Consider the following 21,767-nt stretch of genomic DNA (forward strand, 5'->3'; position numbering starts at 1 on the left):
TTCTATTATGATAGTAGAAATAAAATCAATAAAATGCTTAGTAATTGGCTTATCGAATAGGGTATAGCTTTTAATACCTCTTGCCCTTATATTCACGAACAAAACGGCTTAGCTAAGCGCTCCATTAGGGTTATAACTGATAGGCTATGTGCTACTATAGCCTGGTTAAGGCTACCATCTAACCTCTAGTCCGCTATAATTACTAGCGTTATTATGCTAGTAAATATAATAGCAGTTACTAACAGACCTTCTAGCCCCTATTAGGAGCTACTAAAGGATTATGACTAGATAATACTAGAGCACTACCCTGACCTTATTAACCTTAGGGCTATTAGAGCAGCTATTGAAGTGCTTATACCATACGAAAAGCGTGTAAAAAGCCGTAAATTAGTGCCCTATACCGAGCCTGGTAGGCTCCTTACCACTCTAGGTAATAATACTTACCTAGTCTACCTTCTAAAGAAGAAGGTTATTACTAAAACAACTTTTATTACCTTTATCTACTAAAATGAAGGTATAGGCCCTATTTCTAGTAGTCTAGAAGGAGACTTTTATAAAGGGCAAAATATAGGTTCAGAGGGGGTATCTAGCAGTAAAGAACCTGCTATTTTACTAGATGACCTAGAAAGCATTTCTGACCCTACTAACCTTACTAACATTAATAATACTAATGTTATACCGGATAACCTAGAAAGTATGCCGGACTCTACTAATATACTTCAGTCCCCGGCTACTATAAAGGATAATCTTATAGATATCCTTATTAGCCTTAATCTTACCGACCTTACTGGCCTTACTAGCCCTACTAGCCCTACTAACCCTACCAGCCCTACCGATTTATTCCCTAATCAGGATTTATATCACCTGATATAGGATTCCTACTATATAGCTAAGCGTAAGCTAGCTAAAAAGGCCCCTGATGGTACGCCTAATAGCTAGAAGGATATGCTATGATGCCCTAAAAAAGAAAAAGACCTTTAGATAAAGGCACTATTTAAGGAATTCGAGCAGCTTTTAGATACTAAAGTTTTCCAGTTTATTCCTAAGTCTAGCGTTCCTATTAATAGGAAAATTATACGCAATAGGCCTATTTTTCGGGTTAAAAAGGATGCTAATAATCAGCCTATAAAATATAAGGCTAGATTAGTTGTTAAGGGCTTTATGCAAGTCGAAGGAAAGGACTTTTAGTATACCTATGCTTCTACCTCTATCCCACCCACCTAGAGGGTTATACTAGCTTTAGCTACTAGTAATAATTAGGAGATAGAGTAAATCGACTTTATAGGCGCCTTCCTAAATAGCGAACTTTCTGAGATTATTTATATAGATATCCCTAATGGATTCCTTAAATTTATAGAGAGCTTATTACTAACTAATAGCAAGCTTTAGTCTAATATATAGCGCTAATGGCTACTAACTTTACTTAAAGAAGCTGGATTCGACCCTTCTATTAAGCAAGCTATCTTACTAAAGAAGGCCCTATACGGGCTAAAATAAGCACCCCGCGAATAGCAATACCGGCTAAAAGACCTAATTTCTAGTAAAGGTTTTTTACCTTTAGCTTCTAATGCTGCCGTCTTTTATAATAAGCAAACCAGCACCTTTATCGTCACCTATATTGACGATTGCCTATTAGTTAGTCCAAATATAACTTATATTAACCAGCTAAAAAGGAAATTTTATAAGGTCTATACTATAGAAGACCGCAGTCCGGCTTCCTTTTTCCTAAGCGTATAAATTATACGAAATAGGAAGGAAGGTTTATTATGGCTATACCAAGCCCAATTTATAGTAGAGGTCTTAGCTAAATTCGGCTTATAGGATACTAAACCTTAGCTTATTCCACTTTAACTAGGGATTCTAAATGAATCTAGTGGAAAAGACTTTAGCCTTACTAATCAGAGCCTTTATTAGAGCCTTACTGGCACTATAATGTGGCTTATGATGATGACTAGGCCCGACCTAGCATTTCCTACCCAATACCTCTCCCGGTTTATATCCAAGGCAACTAATATACATCTAAATGCTGCGAAAGGCAGCTTTAGCTACCTTAAAGGCACTGAGAACCTAGCTATTTGCTTTAGTACTACTAAAAGCAACCAATAGCCTATTATAACCGCTTATTCTAATAGCGACTTTGCTAGCTGTAAAGAAACCTCTAAATCCACTAGAGGCTTCTTGACTACTATTAATAGTAGTCCTATTAGCTGGCGTTCTAAGCGAGCCTCTTTAGTAGTGCTATCTACTTTAGAAGCTAAATCTAATGCATTACTTGAGACTATCCGTGAGGTATAGTAGCTTTCTAACCTTTGTAAGGAGCTAGAAATTAATATTTTACGCCCTATACCGCTATATTGCGATAACTAGGGCTCTATTTCAAATTCTAACGACCCTAATCAGCATGCTCGCACTAAGTATACACTATTAAAATTCCGGTATATTAGGGAGCAAGCCCAGCTAGGCTTAGTGAAAATTACCTACTTACCTACTAATAGTATGCCTGCTGACGGCCTTACTAAGCCACTGCCGGGCCCTAAATTTCCTAGGTTCCGCGAGTTACTAGGTCTTAGAGCCTGCTAACTTATACTAACTTACTAAGGTTTTTCCTCTGTTTTTTCTTAGCACTTTTACTGCATTTTCTTTCCCTATCCGTTATACGACAATTAGCTTGCTACTACAGTAGCTAATCAGAGGGGGTGTTAAAACCCTATAGTAGCCTACTAGGCTGCTGGCCTAATGCCCTACTGGCCTACTAACCTTCTGGCCCTTATACCGCCTCTTAGACTTACGGTAGTCTTACCAACCTTAGGCCTTTGCCTTTTACCTTAAGGATTTTCAGTGGATTATTTACTGTATATCAAGTAAGGTAGGCCTTATTAAAAAAAGGTGTGGCATTGCTAAATTAGCGTGGTTGCCTACTAGCGTGGTGGCGGCCTACTAGCGTGGTGTGGCATTGCTAAATTAGCGTGGTGGCCTACTAGCGTGGTGGCTAGTCCACTAGTGTGGTAGTTAGTCACTAGCGTGGTGACTAATTACTAGTGCGGTGGTTAGGGTGGTTAGAAAGGTCGGATATAGCGGGGTTGCTAACGTATTATAGCGAGCATTACGGGGAGCCTTCTTACTGGCTACCCTGAATGCCTAGGCCCACCCCTCCTTCGTGTATATATAGGATAGCTTTTCCCCTTCTTTCTAGATAGTAGAAGGGTAGCATAATCGAGTCTGTTAATGCACTATATGCCTCTTAACTTCTTACCTTCCCTGCGTTTTCTGGTTATCTTATATTTGCCTTGCCTTTACACTTGCCTTGCTTTATAGCACTTGTATAGTCTTAGGACTTGGTGAAAAATCTAGTATTTATACTAAGATTAGTTCATAGGTCGCAGACAGTCTTGTGCCATCTAGCTAGCTAGTAAGGCTCTGCTTTTGTAGTGACCTTGAGAATTGCAATAAAATCACTTCCCTATATTCCCCTAAATAGCTCTAAATCTCTACTACTATTCTAATTGTCCTATATTATAGTAGGCGGATAAATTAGAGACCTAATTATTATACTATTTTTTCGCTTATAGTGCTATAGCAATTATAACCCGAGTCGATTAAAGTATTAATAAAAGTATAAAATTTATATAATATTAGTACTAAAAAGGGGTGCCTATTTATATATTTTATAATCTCTTTTATCTCTTTTATATAAAGTCTTTTTTATAATCGATTAGGGTTTTAGGTATATACTTTAAGCCCTCTTGCAAGATTAGGCTCAAAGGCTAATCTTTTCCCTAAAAGTTATCGCTACTATTATCTTTAGCAGCCTAAGAGTTTACTATAGCTATTTTAACTATTCCCGGTCTATAGGCCCTTTATAAATAGCATTTCTATATATAGTAGGTAGAAATACTATAACGAAGGTATAAATCCTTCTCCTATCGCTCGTTTAGGACCTTTTATAAGACCTATTCGGCTATATATTACTTACTCTTTAAAGTAAGCTAGTTAATACCTATTATCTATATATTACCTTTTGCATCCTAGTTATTATTTTATCGGTCGCGAGGAGGGCTAGGGTAGTGCCTAAACGTTAGGTTAGTCTTAAGGTCAATAGCAATCTAACGGTAGTAGTCAACTGCTAGGTAGTAGTTATTATAGGAGACCTTAAGTCTAATAATCTTATCGGCTATTTTAGTATTTAATATAGAGTAAAGGTATTTGAGTTTTACTTCTTTAGGCTAGCTAATTCCTCTTATAAGCGCTAGCTTTTCCTTAAATTAGACGAAAAAGGTAGTAAAAGGTTCTTTAGGGCCTTAGCATAAAGAGTGCTTAAATTCAGTAATTATATAGTCCTATCGATATAGATCCTTAAAAAGATATTAGAGGTATTCAAAAAGCTTTATTATATTATAATCGTAAGCCTTACTATTCTCGAAAAAGGCTGTAACTTATAATTAGACTATAGAAGATAGGTTCTAAAAAATAAATATCTACTATATCTTTTCGTCTCTAATAAAGTCTTTATCGACCTCTAGCTTATATTATATAAAGGTTCGCTAGGCTATAAATATTATCTTTTTGCTATTAAAAGGGTCTCCTATTAGGATCGGCTTATACTTAGGTTAGATATAAGCTGTATTGAGAGTAGTAGGGGGGATAGGTCCGCCCTATTATATCACTAAGACCGGTTAGTATTCTAATTAGGGTTTACTTACCTACTCTACGAGATAGGCCTATAAAGAGTTTATCTATAATTAAATCTATTGCATTCCCTTAGAAAGTTGCTACATTTAGGTATATATATTATATCGGGGGCGCTGCTGCCCCGTGCCGTCTGCCCCTATCTCATTAGGCGTGCTCATTTCGATATCGTATAATACTTACATTATTGGTTCTATAATACGGAGTTATTATCACGGGCTCGGGCTACACCCGCGCCACAATATGGCTAGGACTCGGGCTGCGCCCGCGACTAGCCTTAGGAGTATCGGCATAGGGTCATAAGGGCTCGCTAAGGACTCGGCCCGTACTACATACAGGCATAAATAGGCTATTTAGAGGCCCCTATTCGGGCCCTCTCTCTTTCCTCCTTAGTCTATTTAATATATTCATTCGATGCCTATTCGCAATAGCCCTAGGGCCAGTCCTTTATATTTAAATAGACTCTCTCAGCCTTACTATTATAACCTTATATTATGGAGCCAATAATGCAGGCTATATAAGATATCGAGATGAGCACACCCAGGGATCCGAATGGAGAGAACCTAAAGCTATAACGCCCCCGACGTAATATACATACCCGAGTGGAGCATCTTACAGCAGGATTATAGCAGATAGAGGCGTAGATACAGACTAACGTATAGCACCTTACTGCTATTACCGCCTCGCTATAGACCTTTCTCGCGAACTAGTTAAATAGCTCTTAAAACGCCACCTAACCGGCTCTAGTCGTATAATAGAATGCCCCCCTCCCTACTGCTTAAGATACCTAGCTAAAGCATAAGCCGATCCCGATAGGGGACCCCTTTAATAGCAAAAAGGCTATATTTATAGCCTGGCAGACCTTTATGCAATATAAGCTTGAGGTCGATAGGGAGTTTATTAGAGATAAGAAGACCTAATAGATATTTATCTTTTAGAACCTTTTATTTATAGTCTAATTATAGGTCGCGGCCTTCTTTAAGAATAGTATAGCTTACGATTATAATATAATAAGGTTTTTTGAATACCTCTAATATCTCTTTAAAGACCTATATCGATAGGATCGCACTATTACTAAGCTTAAGCACTTTTTATACTAAAGCCCGAAGGAACCTTTTACTGCCTTTTTCGTTCGATTTAAGGAAAAACTTATACTTATTAGTAGTCTCGGTTAGCCTAAGGAAGTCAAACTAAAATACCTCCGATCGGCGCTTAATACTCATATAGCTAATAAAATTATCGGTCTTAGGGTCTCTTATTATAATTACTATTCGGCAGTAGACTACTATCGATAAATTGCTATCGATATCGAGACTAGCCTAACTATTAACTACTAATCGGGCTCGGCCTATTCCCGACTAATATATACTTAGGATTCTAAGGGCGATATATAAATATCGGGCGTTAATAAGCTAGACTCGAAGGGTAATTAATGCGCTTTTAGGGCGATATAGGTCTCTAAAAAACGATATAAAGATCGTAAGAAGAAAGGCCTCTACCTTTAGTATAGCTCTCCTAAGTATTAGATATTTATATATTACCTACTACCGGCAATCCGACCCAATATAGCTAAAGTAGCCTTACTTAACTTATAAGTTATAAAGGTCGAAAATAGCAATAAAGATTAGGAAAAAGAATAGCCTTTAAATTTAATTTCGTTAAAGGGCTTAAGACGCGTATATAGACCCCGGCCTAATTATAAAAGGAATTAAAAGAGATCGTAAAATAAATAAATAAATACCCCTTTTTAATACCAATCTTATATAAATCTTATACCTTTATTAATACCTTAATCGACTCGGGATATAACTATTATAGTACTATAAGCGAAAAAATAGTATAATAGTTAGGCCTCTAATTTATCCGCCTACTATAATATAAGGAAATTAGAATAGTAGTAAATATTCAAAGCCGTTTAGGAGAATGTAAGGTAATATATTCTTCTATTACCTATATCGTCTATATAGCAATCGATATCGATAGATAGCTGTCTATAGTTATACTTTATATTATCCCAGGCTTTATACGCAATATTATCCTTAGGATGCCTTAGATAGAGCACTATAATATTATACTATAAGTAAAGTATCGCTAATTAAAGATCGGATCGATAGGTAGCCTTATTATTAAAAAATCGATAAGAAGATAATAGGGTCTAACCGCAATAAATATCCTTAGCTTAATCTTCTATAATATACTAAAATAAGCGAAATACTCTAAAGATCGATCGACTTCCTTTATAGTAATAAGCTTATAGGAGATAATATGCATCCTCTATATTATACTACTACCTTATTAAAACTCTGCTTTACGATTATAAGAGCCGTAGGTACTCCTAATAGAATTATAGGAATTCGCCAACCTTTTTAATAAAAAGAAGGCTTTTAATCTCCCTCCGCACTAAAGTATATTAAATTACTATATCTGACTTAAAAAGACTATAGATAGGAGCCAACCAGACTTACCTTAGGGCCTATTATATAATATGCTATAAAACTAATTACTTAAGGTTTAGAGATAAATAACTAACCTAATAGATAAAAGATAAATTTAAGTAAGCTCCTTATCGGCAGTAGTACTAGTCCTATTAGCTAAAAAGGGGAATAGTAGGTAGCGATTTTATATCGACTATTAGGCCTTTAATAAGGTTATAATTTAAGACCGATACCCCCTCCCTTTAATTAAGGAGACCTTATAATCCCTCTCTTAAGCGAAATAGTTTACTAAAGTTAATATATACGCAGTATTCTATAAGATATATATTGCAGAGGGCGATAAATATTTAACCGCATTCTGCATACGATTCAGACTATTTAAATAGCTTATTATACTATTTAGTCTGACTAAAGCCCTTACGACTTTTTAAAGATATATTAATAGGGCCTTAGGGAATATACTAGGAGACTTTATAACTGCTTACCTCGATAATATTTTAATCTATACTAGGGGATCAAAGGCGGACTATATAGGGCATATTAAAGAAGTCTTTTAATAATTGCAAAAAGCCGGCTTAAATTTAGATCTCAATAAGTGCGATTTCATAGTAAAAGAGGTTTAGTACCTAGGATATATTATAATAGCCGGAAAGGAAATCTATCCTAACCCTAAAAAGATTAAAGCTATCTAGAACTAAAAAGCACCTATAAAATTAAAAGGCGTTTATAGTTTCCTCGGTTTTACTAACTTTTATCGCGATTTTATCCTAGACTTCTCCCGCCTTATCGACCCTTTAGTTAGGTTAATAAAAAAAAGGGTCCTATTCTAATAATTAAATAAAGAAGAGGCGGTATTCTAAGCGCTTAAGCAGTATTTTATATTATCTTTAGTTCTCGCCTAATAGGACCCTAATAAAGAGATAGTCCTTAAGGCAGATAACTTTAGTATAGCATTTAGTGGCTATCTATTATAGATCGGAGAGGATAATATATTCTACCCTATTATATATTATTCTATTCGTTTATTAGATGCAGAACGAAACTATATTATATATAATAAGGAACTCCTTACTATTATCTCTTACCTTAAGGCGTAATTAGTAGAACTCTGCTTAATAGCCTCCCTTTTTATTATCTTTATTAACTATAAAAACCTAGAGTACTTCGCCTGGCTATAAGAAATATCCAAGCGATAAGCCTAATAGGCTAAGATTCTAGCGTTCTTTAACTTCTATCTTCAGTATAGGCCTAGATTATAAGCCTAATGCCTTAATACACTTTTTCGGCAGGAATAAAAGGCAGATAGGGCGGAGCTATAAATCGGCTAAATCCTAAAACTACTATCTATTTTAGTACTTAATATAGATAAGATAGAAAGTAAAAAGATACTAACCTCGGCCCTAAAGACCACCCTACCCCGCGGTTTATATATCTTTACTAATTCCTACTTCTAAACTATCTAGGACTAAGCAATATCTAAAGATAATATATATTAGGCCTAATAGATAGTAATCGCAAATAGGGAATAACGATTTCTAATAGAGGCAGTAATATAAGAACAAATTGCTGATTATACCCTAAATGCATATAACGTACTCCTTTATTGGGTATAAGTATAACTCCTATCATTTAAGCCCCTAACTACTATAGTAATCTAATATTGCTATGACTTACCTATTGCAGGCCACCTAAGGAAAAATACTACCTTCTAACTATTATGACGAGATTATCACTTTAATAATATATCGTCTAAGGTAGCAAGATATATTTGGAATTGCTAATGCCGTAGGGTGTATAAAAGCCGTTAATTGCACTAAGGCTTACTGCAATTGCTACTAATTGCAGACTACTTTTAGTCGCAGATATCGGTCGATTTTATAACTAACCTTTCTGCCTATAATATATCCGACCCGCGATTCCTTATAGTAATAATAGACCGCCTATTAAAATATATCTAGCTAGAAGCTATATACTTAATAAAAATAGAAGACTACGCAAAGCGGTTCTAATAGTACTAGTAGCGCTTTTATAGTTTTCCTAAGGAGATTATTAGCGATTAAGGTTCGGATTAAGTAGACTAATTTTAGTCTATACTTTATAAATCAGCTAGGACCGAGCAATTTCTTTCTATAGCATACTATCCCTAAACCGATAGCAGTATAAAGCGAATAAACTAAAAGGTATAGGCGGTCCTCCGTATTATAATTTCCTTTAATTAATATAATTAGCTAAACTATCTCGTAGTATATTAACTCGCGTTAAATAACTAGATATTATCTATTACCGGGTTTAGCTTAAACTAGCTGCTTAATAGGTTTAATATTCCGATTATTGCTTTGCCCCTAGAAATAACCTTAAGCTTAACTACCCTAAAAGGGCATATAGCTCTTTTTCTTAGTAACCTTAAAGAGGGATAGGAATTAGCCTAAGCCGCTATCGCTTTCGCATAATAATAATAGCAAGATACTACTAACCGTTTATAATACTTAGCTAAACGCTTCTAGGTTGGCGATTAGGTATAGTTAAACCTCTAGAATATTAAAACGAACCGCTTATATAAAAAGCTTGATTAGGTCTCTGCTAAATATACTATTATTGCCATCCTATTACTACTTAATATCCAGCTTAATATCCTATAGGGCATTTATCTGGTTTTTTATATTAACTTAATCGAATAGGCTGCTTTCGATCTACTACCTAATTAGGTAATAACCGATATATAATCTAGGCCCTTACTCGTCCTCCCTTAAGACTCTATAAACCTATATAAAGAATATAAGGTTAAGGAGATACTTATAGCGAAAAATATATAAGGTCGAGGATAGAGATATAATATACTCGTAAAGTAGAAAAGATATAATTTACCGATATAAGAACCCCTAGAAAATTTCGAGGATACTATTATATAGGAAATATTCGAGGCTAAATAGGGGGATATTAGGACTTACAATAGGCCTAGCTAGGTCTCAAAATAGGGTCTATTAGACCGGTAAATAACGCCGAATACCTACTACTACTAAAAAAAAATAAAATAAAATAATAAAAATACATATAAAAAAAAAAAAAATATAATATAATAAACTAAACCGGGGCCGATATAGGCTTAACCCTAATATACCCCTTTTTAGGGCTACTCTCTATCTCCCTAAGCCTCCTCCTGCTCTTATAGCAGTATATAGGCTAATAATAGTAAAGGCCCTTATAGGGTAGGATGCATATATAGGCTATATATCAGACGGAGATAATTCCCTATATATCTACAATATAACGGAATCTATAGGACACTATAAGGCGAATATAGCAAAGGCGCACTAAGAGATAATAAGACCTTTTAATAAAACGGGGCTAGATAATACGGTATTTATAGAGGCGGTTACAATAAAGATAGCGAGGGCGTAGGGGGCTATAGCGCAGGGTCTGCCTACTACTATAGCGGTTATACTAGATAACCTTACGCTAGCGGTAGTAGAGCCTCTATATAATACCAGCCGCCCTAGTCGTATAATAGTTCCCCCCCTATATAATACGCGGGGAGGGCGGGCTAAGATAGGGGCAGAGGTAATCAGGGATATTAAGCTCTAACCTAGTATTATTCTATCCTAGTATAATATTCCCGGGCTTCTATTTATATCTCCTTTATAATATTCAGAATAGGAGCAAAATCTATAATAGACCCAGCCTAACACCGTAAGGGCATTAATGCCATAGATATAGTAGAAACTATACCAGCAGTATCTTTTAGCCTAAACGCCAAATATAGGGCGCTAGGGGCCACCTACTCGGCAGCAAAAGCGCAATACTATTAATTATTTAAAGCCCGAAACTCGGGGGTAAGGATAGCAGTATATACTTTCTGCATATCTATTTTAGGATAAGCGGGCTCTATAATAGCCCTCCCCTCCTTTACTACTTTAATCTAGCTATATAAGATATATTTTAGTATAAGGTTCCCCGCGAGACGCTAATTAAGCTATACGCAAGATGCATAAGAATTAGCGTAGCTTTTACACCTTTTGGCTCTCTTATAACGCTTATATATAGGCAACTCTCCGGTCGATTATATATATTTAGTGTATCTATTGTATAAAAACTCTTTGTCTTTTATATATTAATACTCTTTATCTAAGGAGTCCCCCTTTAGGAGATAATTACTAGCGGTATGGTATAGCTTCTAGGGATGAATAAGGCTCGATCCCTCCTTAATAGGGGCACTTCTAGTAGCGGATAAAAATATATTCAGGCTCTAAATAGGGTTAGTATAAAACGCTCGCGATAGAGGTAAAGACTTAAGACTTACTAATAGGCTTTACAATAGGCTAGACTAAGTCTCACTATAAAAAAAGTTAGCAGCCGGTTATAATAGAGATAGAATTCGGTAAGGAATACTAATGCGAGCGGGATAGAAATAATACTTTAACTAATTAGTATATAATACGGGCTTAATACGGGATAAAACTTACGATGATAGGGACCTTTAATACTTATTAATGGCTGTTGCAAAATGGTGATTCAGAACACTGTTGGAAATGTACTGGATACCGACAGTGGCGTATAAGGCGTTGCAAAATAAAACAAAGAGCTGGTTAAAGATTTAAAGCGTACAAGAGGTTGACCAGAGCAAAGATGTCAGGGAAATCTGATTCTAATTGTTGGTGACTATTCTAGCTAGAAAGAGGGAATTTTGGGCATATTTCTACTATCTTGAAAAAGTGGTTGAAAATAATGAAAAACCGCAAAAATAGCGAAAAACCCGACGAAAAGTCGGTCTGCCCAATATCCTACCCAGTGCATACCCAACCAAGCCCAGTGGCTTATAGCGGTGTGCCGGATGCCCTATAATAGCCTGCCGTACGGGCCGGAAGCCTTATATCGGTGTGCCGTAAAGGCGCGGTGTAGCGGGTGACTGTATGTAGAAGGCCGAAAGTGCTGGTATTAGCAAGGTTTTGCCCATTTGGTAATCCCGTAGAAATGCGCCGCCTGTTGTGGGCCCTGTGGCCCACTGTGACCGGCCGCTGTGGCCGGTTGTGGGGCGCTGTGCCGGTGCCGTGACCGGCGCTGTGGCCCACTATAATCGGCGTTGTGGGGCGCTGTGCCCCACCATAGTGCCTGGTATAGCCACCGCAATATCTCAACGCAGAGACGTCGTATAGTAGCGAGACCAGTACCAAAATACAGCTAAAAAAGGCGCTGATTTCAACACCCCCTCTGATTAGCAACATAGCTAATCCTAGCGTTAGAATAAAAGAAAGAAACCCTGTAAAAAAAAATCAGAAAAAAAAGATGATGATGCTATAGGGATTGCAGCCCTAATAGCTGCCGAAATATGGGGAATTTCGGGCTTAGGAGTGGTTTGGTAAGTCCATCCGCAGGCATATCTGTCGTGGGTAAATAAGATATTTTTACCAGGCCACCATGGGCCTTCTCACGTATATACCGGAATTTAAGCAAGGTATGCTTAGTGCGGGCATACTAATTTGGGTCATTTGCATTAGAAATAGACCCTTAGTTATCGCAATATAGTGGTATCGGGCGTTGAATATCGACCTGGATTTCTTTAAATAAATTAGATATCCACTCCACTTCGCGAATTGCCTTAAGTATTGCATCAGACTCGGCTTCAAGCGTTAATAAAACCACAGTCGAAGACCGTTTTAACCTCCAGCTAATAGGCCCACCATTCAAGGTAGTAAGATAACCACCAGTGGACTTTAAAGTCAGCCGGCACTTAGTAAAATCGCTATTAGAAAAAGCAGCTAATACTACGGTAGCTTTAGCGGCTCGGTAACAAATAGCTGTATTTGCCGTACCAGCTAAGTAGCGAAAAGTGCCCTTAGCAGCATTAAGCTGTGTAGTAGAAGCCTGTTGCATATATCGTAACAGGTATTGCATTAGAAAGGCAAGGTCAGGTCTTGATATCATCATTAACCACATCGCTGTTCCTACTAGCTGCTGGAATAAGTATTAATTACTAGCATCTAGCGGCATATTACCAGCCTCAGACTCAGCAAGTATACCGGGCTATAGTGGGATTAGATGCGGTCGTGCATCCTTAAGGTTGAATTTCTCAAGGACTTCCGTAATAAATTGCGATTAATGCAGCTATAACAGGCCCTTTTCTCTATCCCTAATAATCTACACTCTAAGAAAGAAAGAGGCAGGTCCTCGGTCTTCTATAGTATAAACCTTATGGAATTTAGCCTTAAGCTGGTCAATATAGCTAAGGTCCGGACCGATAATCAAGCAGTCATCTATATAGGTCACAATAAAGGTATGCGTTCCTTTATTATAGAAGACGGCAGCATCAGAAAGTAATGGCTTAAAACCCTCTTACACTAGAAGGTCTTTTAACCGTAATTGCTATTCGCGAGGGCCTTATTTTAGCCTATATAAGGCTTTCTTTAATAGTATAACCTATAATACAGAGGGGTTATATCCAACCTTAGTAAGCAAGGCTAGAAGTCGATGATGCTGCTAATCAGACCATAAGGCTAGGTTAGGTGAGAGTAGGCTTTCTGCAAATTCTAGAAAACTAGCTGGAATCTCTATATAAATCGTCTCTAGTAGTTTACTATTTAGAAAAGCACTAATAAAGTCGATCTGCTCTATTTCCCAGTTATTTGCAGCAGTAAGAGTAAGGATAATCCTCTATATTGGTGGGATCAAAGTAGAGGTATAGGTCTCTGTAAAGTCTTGCCCAGATATCTATATAAAGCCTTTAATAACTAATCGTGCCTTATATTTAACCGGGTTATTATTCGCATCTTTCTTTATATGAAAAACAGGCCGGTTGTGCAATATCTTCCTATTAGTAGGAATATTAGTCTTTAGTATAAATTGGAAGATATTTAAGTCGATTAATTGCTTGAATTCTAAAAATAAGGCCTTAACCTAGCTATCCTTATGTGGGTTATATAAGACTTCCTTCTAGCTATTAGGCATACCTTCTAGGGCCCGTTTTGCAGCCTTAATCTTAGCTGCATAGTATATATCGTATATTTGCTGGTAAAAAGTATAGGAAGGGGGGAAATCCTATGTGGAAGCCTCTGGGGGGCTGCCTAGGTATCCGAAAATCTAATTGTTTTTCGGCTGGGTGGGTAGGAAAGCACCCTATTAGTCAGTCTATGGGTCAGACTATTGGTCAGTCTGTGGGTTAGGCTGTTGGTTAGCCTGTAGGTCTAAAAGTAACCTATAGTATCTATAACCTAGGATACCTTGCACGTTTTATATCCGTGGCTATATTCTTCCTCGAATTCTACCCCTAATAGCCCTAACCTGGTATGGCTGAATAGGCACTTTTTCTAATACTCGAAATATTTTCTCCTACGGTCTCTTATTTAAGGCGATATCTAGACTCTCAAATTTTAGATATTCTAGTGTAGGCAGCGTTTTACTATAGCGAAATGCTGTATTTACTAGGAAGCCGGGCGAAAAGGCAGAATCTATTGTGTCGGAAAGTCGTAGAAAATTAGTATATGTGGGGCTTTAAGATTCAGACTATTGAAAATTTATTATGTAGGGCAAGTCAGAATTTTCACTTATATAGGTCATACCTATTTTTGTGATAGATTCGGAAAATCTTTATAGTTGAGATTCCTGGTGATAAGAGCTTTCTGTATTTCCTAGCATTTACAGCCTTTTTGTATGGGAAAAAGGCGTATTTTCCTTAGCTAGTGAAAAAGGACTGTCTTACCTAAGCTGAAAAGCTAAGTTAGGCTGAAGCGATTTGGAATCGAAAGACGGCGAATTACTAGGAAATATTGCAGAGTGCTATAGCGGGCCAATTGGTAGGCCCACTGGTTGTAGCAGGCCCATTAGTTGTGGTAGGCCTGCTGATTGTAGTGGATCCGTATGCTGTATTAGGCCTATTGGTTGTGGTGGGCCTGTAGGCTATGTTGGATCTGTGGCTTGTGGTAGGCCTATGCCTTCGACTAGGCCTATACTGTCGGTCTTAGACGAAATAGGCATATTTAGGCGAGGCGACTTCCAAATAGGCTTTTCTAGAGCAATTTAGTTGATATTTACCCCCTCTAAATTAGAAGGCGGTTGGAAATCAAAAGTGCCCTCTAGGCCACTTAAAATAGGGCCTATACCTTTATTTTAGTAGGTAAAGGTAATAAAAGAGGTCTTAGTGACGACCCGGCGATATGGGATATAGACGAGGTAGGTGCTATTACCTAGTATAGCTAGTAACCTACCTGACTTAGTCCGGGGGGCCAGCTTATGGCTGATGACCTATTTTTCTGGAGGGATTAGCACCTTTATAGCCGCACTAATAGCCCTAAAGCTAGTAAGGTCGGGTAGGTAGTAATACGTAATTTCCGAAAAGTCTTTTTTTAATTCCTCGAAAGGTGATAAGGAACGGTTTGAGACTGCTATTAGATTTACTAAGGTAGTAATACTAAGAATTACTGCAGACTAAAGGTAAGAAGGTAATCGAGACTAAAGTATAGTAGCTCTAAGTCGGTTAATGATAACCCATATAGAGCGTTCTACTAACCTATTTTGCTTATAAATATAAGGGGAAGAGGTTAAAAAATCTATGCCTTTGAGAGCTAGCTAAGCTATAATAACATCGTTGATTTCCTTGCCACTATTATAATAGAATTTAATAGCTAATTTGCCGTAGCGATTCCTAAGACCTTGGAAGAACCCCTGTAATACTAGGAATACTATAGGTCCCTCCTTATTAGGTAGTAAATATACCCAATAGAAGCGTGATTTCCGGTTAACTAAAATAAGGCAAATAGGGCGTTTGTTATATAGAAGAGGATTAATTTAGAAAATATCACCCTCTATAATATCCAAATAGTGTATAGGGTCTAGTATAGCCCCTGATGTAAAACGCCGAACTAACTTTGCCCTTTTATAGGCAATATAGTTAAAATCAGAATCCTTTACCTTATTAAGATCAGGTAACCCTATAGTTAATACATAGGTTTTCTTTAGAAGTTGGATTCCGATGTGCCTAAGCCGGATATACTAAAGTCCGGCTAATAATAGCAGCTTTTGATATTCTATATTAGCAGCTGGCATTATGACTGGGGCTGGGTTGAGGGTGACCGGGGCCCTCTATAGTGGTTAGGCTATATTAGGAATAATAGCTTCTATTGGTACTACCGAAAAACCAGGACTAGCTAGTGGGTTAGCTGGTAAGTTAGCTGGTGGGTTAGCTTGCGAATTAGCTGGTGGAAGTAGAAGGTCTGAGTTAGCTGGTAGGGTAGGTAAATCCTCTAGTAGGGGATATTCCTTGTATTCTTCTAGGTTAGCTAGGGTAGGTAATTCGACCGAGATACTATATGAAGCCGGGTGATTTTGGCTGGAATGGTATAAAAACGGCGAATCTACCCCTTTCTATTATAAAAAGAAGCTATACTTCTTAAAATTAAGAAGCCTAATGCACTTATTGTTGCTGTTAATTAGGCTTTGGCCCTGAATACTGCTATAATTTAAATAGTGTTTAATGCCGCTAAAGATGTTAATATTAAAAGCTAGTATGAAAAGGGCGTTGGTTAGCTCTAAGGTGCCCTACTAAGGTGGGTTAGTGGCTTGTAGTACGGTAAAACGCGCTGTGTCCTACCTATTAGGCTTAATTAGGCTACTACCTGTGCTAATGACTGGTCTGTTTCCGGTATAGTGTTGGAAGTAGGTGAAATGCTTTTTATCGTTGATGATATGTACCGTAGAACTAGTATTATAGAGTAAAGAATCTATTAGCGTTTTCCTATTGGATTGTGTACTATAGCTAGTAGCTAGAAATTATATATATTTGTGGTCTTAGAAGGAAGAATAGGCTGTCTTACTGGGTGTAAGATTTAGAGTGTTATAATTCCTTAATACGAAGGAATTAATAGTCTTTTCCTTTTCGTCGGTCTTTTATAGGGTATTTACTTTATTAGCTGAATCTTTTTTTTCTTTCTTCTTTTTATTTTCCGGCTTGCCTTATATAGCTGAAGAAGACTCTTGTTGGGTAGAAGACCCCTGTTTCTTTTTATTAGCGTTAGTGGTAGTATTTTTACCACCCTTGCTAGTGTTGTTACTAGCTGGCTTGCTACTATTGCTATTAGTAGCGGCACCCTTAACCTTTGCGAGGTGGGTGGTAGCCTTTGCTACTGATGACCCTTTAATATGTTGTTCTTCTAGTAAATCAACCATATAAAATTACAGGTTAATATTTAATGTATTTCCCTGAGTATAGGCGATTCTTATTATTGTGTGGTGCTGTTCTGCCCACTGAAAAAAGACCCCTTCTATAGTATGTAAATACTGGCTGATTTGGTCGAAAGGTTGTATGTGGGAGCTTAAAATTTGCAGCCTAGATAAGTAGCTATTAAAGGAGGCATTAAAAGATTCTAAGGTACCCTTATAGCCTATAAAATTTAGTTGATAGAAGGCAGGGTATAGGTGGGTCTACTGTACGTCTGATGAGTGAGAATACTATTTAGTGAGTAATATAAAGGCTGACTCTGGGTTAGTGTACTAGTTGATAGCGGTAGCTAGTCTTTCTGTGCAACTATTCTTAATAAGTAATAGTAAAAGTGCTTACTTTAAATCATTGAACTTACTAGTAATAAAAGGTTCTTCGATAAATTTAGCGATATTAAGTGCCCTAAATTGAATTATAAGGGCCTGTTTTTATTAGTCGAAGTTAGATACCCCCTTTAGCTTTTGGGATTCCTAGAATCCGTTAGCTGTTTTGGCTAGTTCCTTAATAGCTATAGCGCTGATTTGGCTGCTAATGCTAGATGGAACCAGCAGGGGTTGCTAGGCTTTAGGTAGTAATAGTAGGTTATTTCCTTTACCTATAGGGGTTTGGAAGGTATCTACATCTATTATATCCTGGGATGGTGGGCTAGCAGTAGGCTTAATTAGTCTATCTACTAAGGTGCCCACTTTATCAGCTAAAAAATCGATTTTTGAGTTTATTCGATTAAATTTATAACTGAATTCTTTTTTTATTTCCTATTGGTCTTCCCTAAGTTGGGTAATTTCCTGGTTATTATTAGATTCTTCTACCTCTGCCGTATTAGGGACTTAGTAGCCTAGGTTATTAGTAGGAACGTTCTGACTGGCTATTATAGGAAGAGAAAAGGTGCCGGAATGTCTTAAAAATGCGAAGAAAATTAAGACTGAAAATCTAGATAAAAAAAATCTAGAAGAAAGCTGCGTTAAGGAATAACCTTAGAAAATCCTGTTGCAAAAAGGATGTGTTGCAGCTTAGTGTGGTAGCTGGGTTCCTAAATCTGGGATGATCAGTCCCTTATTAGTAGATTTCTAGAAGGTTAGCTGCTAAATGCATTAAAATCCTAAATTAGCGTAAAAAAGTCTTAAGCTGGAAGCCTTAAGACACCGGGCTTATAACCTGTTGCAAAATGGTGATTCAGAACACTATTAGAAATGTACTAGATACCGATAGTGGCGTATAAGGCGTTGCAAAATAAAATAAAGAGCTGGTTAAAGATTTAAAGCGTATAAGAGGTTGACTAGAGTAAAGATGTTAGGGAAATCTGATTCTAATTGTTGGTGACTATTTTAGCTAGAAAGAGGGAATTTTGGGCATATTTCTACCATCTTGAAAAAGTGGTTGAAAATAATGAAAAACCGTAAAAATAGCGAAAAACCCGACGAAAAGTCGGTCTGCCTAATATCCTACCCAGTGTATACCCAACCAAGCCCAGTGGCTTATAGCGGTGTGCCGGATGCCCTATAACAGCCTGCCGTACGGGCCGGAAGCCTTATATCGGTGTGCCGTAAAGGCGCGGTGTAGCGGGTGACTGTATGTAGAAGGCCGAAAGTGCTGGTATTAGCAAGGTTTTGCCCATTTGGTAATCCCGTAGAAATGCGCCGCCTGTTGTGGGCCCTGTGGCCCACTGTGACCGGCCGCTGTGGCCGGTTGTGGGGCGCTGTGCCGGTGCCGTGACCGGCGCTGTGGCCCACTGTAATCGGCGTTGTGGGGCGCTGTGCCCCACCATAGCGCCTGGTATAGCCACCGCGATATCTCAACGCAGAGACGTCGTATGGTGGCGAGACCAGTACTAAAATACAGCTAAAAAAGGCGCTGATTTCAACAATGGCCTTAATAAGAAAAAGGGAAGAAAGAAAAGAGCCCTAATAAGGAAAAATAAAGACTATAGGGAGATTTCTAGCCGGCAGCTAGTAAAAATTTTTTTATAATGTTCCTAGCTATATTAATTAACCTCTAGCTAGCGGCGCAACAACGAACTTCTATGCGTTTCTACTATACTATTCCCAATTAATAACTATACGACTCCTATTAATTATATGGCTATATCCGCTATGGTTATAGACGAATCCTTTTTATACCCGGCAATTAGCCTATATACGGATTTAAGGATATCGCGATATAGTAATCGGCAATATGATTGGTCCTTAGCGGAGGATTAATTAATAACGGAAGGCGATTTTTCCGACTCTAAGGCGGAGAAGGGGGGTATATTACGGGCTCGGGCTACGCCCGCGCTATAATATGGCTAGGACTCGGGCTACGCCTGCGATTAGCCTTAAGAGTATCGGCACGGGGTCACGAGGGCTCGCTAAGGACTCGGCCCGTACTACGTACGGGCATAAATAGGCTACTTAGAGGCCCTTATTCGGGCCCTCTCTTTTTCCTCTTTAGTCTATTTAATATATTCATTCGACGCCTATTCGCAGTAGCCCTAGGGCCAGTCCTTTACAGTTATAATAGTAAGGCTAAGAGAGTCTATTTAAATATGAAGAATTAACCCTAAGGCGGCTGCAAATAGGTATCGATAATATATATTAAATAGACTAAGGAGGAAGGAGAAGGATCTAAATAGGAACCTTCTATTTAGTCTATTTATATCCTAATTGTGATACGTATCGGAGTCCTAGTATAGTCCCGTGATTCTGTCTATCGCCCTTCTTAGGCTAGACGCGGGCGCAGCCCGTGTCCTAGCCATATTATAGCGCGGGCGTAGCCCGTGCCCGTGACAATATCTCTTTTTTTACTGCAAAAAAACAAGCCGACCTATAGCTTGCTAGCTAATTATACTAAGAAGGAAAGATTATAACCCCTAGAGCCCCTTTTAAATAGTCTGACCGTATAGAGATTGAAGCTTTATAAGCCTATAATATATTCAGATTCGTCACTTTTAATATTAGTTAATATAGAGCCTAATGCCTGTTTAACTTACGTATAGTACGGGAAATTAAAGGCAAAGGTATAGATGCCCCGTATAAGAAGTCTAGGCTTATGATATAAGGTTATAGTAATAACGAGAAGCGATTGATATTAACTCAATCCCCTATAATTTAATAGGCAAATTAATAGCTACTAATATTAATAGCTCTATTACTATAGCGGTCTCACGGCCTATTCCTCTAGATACGTAATATTATATAGACTTACGTATAGTTATCTACTACCCTTAATAGATCGATTATTGCTAAGCTACCTAAGCAGATAGCGTATTAATACCCCGATAATACGATTATAGAAGTGGTGAAGCTACTATATGGAATAGCTAAGGTAGGCACCTACTAGTGGGCAATATACTTCCGGCACCATAGTAAGAAGTTAGGCATAACTATATTAACCTATGACCCCTATTTGCTAATATCTACTAGTAATAACCATATTAGCGATACTGACTATACTAGTAATACTAACCGCACTAACGTTCCTAATTGCGATACTAGTATATACTTTAGTATTGTAGGTATATAGATTAACGATACCCTCGGCCTAAGTAATAATACCTTCTTCTAACGAGAGGAATTAGAGCTTACTAAGGCAGGCTTTAATGCTAAACCTAAGACGAGGCTATCACTAATTATACCCTTAATATTTAATAGGTATATACTAACAGCCACTTCCGACGGCATAATGATATTATGCTAGAAAGGTTAAAGTAAGAAGATTATAACTATCGATAAGAATGCGCCTATGGTATAGCATAATTATATCGAATAACGCGCTCGCGGTACTTATATGGCTACGGTCTGCTAGCCTGAAGCATCCTTTAACCTATCTATCGCAGTATAATACTAATAGCCTAACCCTAACGATATCGTAAGATTAAATAAGCGCCTTTAATAGCAGCTTGATAACTAGGATTATAGCCTATAGTATATCAATTTGGCCCTTAATATAGCTAAGATCTTTGTATTTATTGACGGATCCTTTACCAATAATAAAGATTTAAGCTCCTAGATTGGTTATATAATTATACTAGGGAACGAGGAAGATATAGCAGATAATGCCTTTAACCTAATAGGTAATATCATCACTTATAGCTCTGCAAAAAGTAAGCGTATAATACGCAGCGCACTCGCTTCGGAGCTATATAGCATAGTGCAAGGGGTCGATATTGCATATACGATAGGTATGACCCTTAATATGATTACTAATAGGCTGGGATTGCCGAAGATCCCTACCGTTATATATATAAATTCTTTTTCGTTATATAAATGCCTTATTAAGTTAGGCATTACGAAAGAGAAGAGACTTATAATAGATATTATAGCCTTACAATAGTTATACAAGCGCCAGGAAATCTATAAGATTCGCTAGATTAATAGGAATAATAACCTCGCCGATATAATAACTAAAGGAATGCCGAATAAAGCCCTTAAGACCTTTATCGACCGCAATTAGGCCGTTATACG

The sequence above is a fragment of the Ustilaginoidea virens genome, chromosome 5, assembly GCF_000687475.1.
Source record: "Ustilaginoidea virens chromosome 5, complete sequence".
NCBI classification, from domain to species: Eukaryota; Fungi; Ascomycota; class Sordariomycetes; order Hypocreales; family Clavicipitaceae; genus Ustilaginoidea; species Ustilaginoidea virens.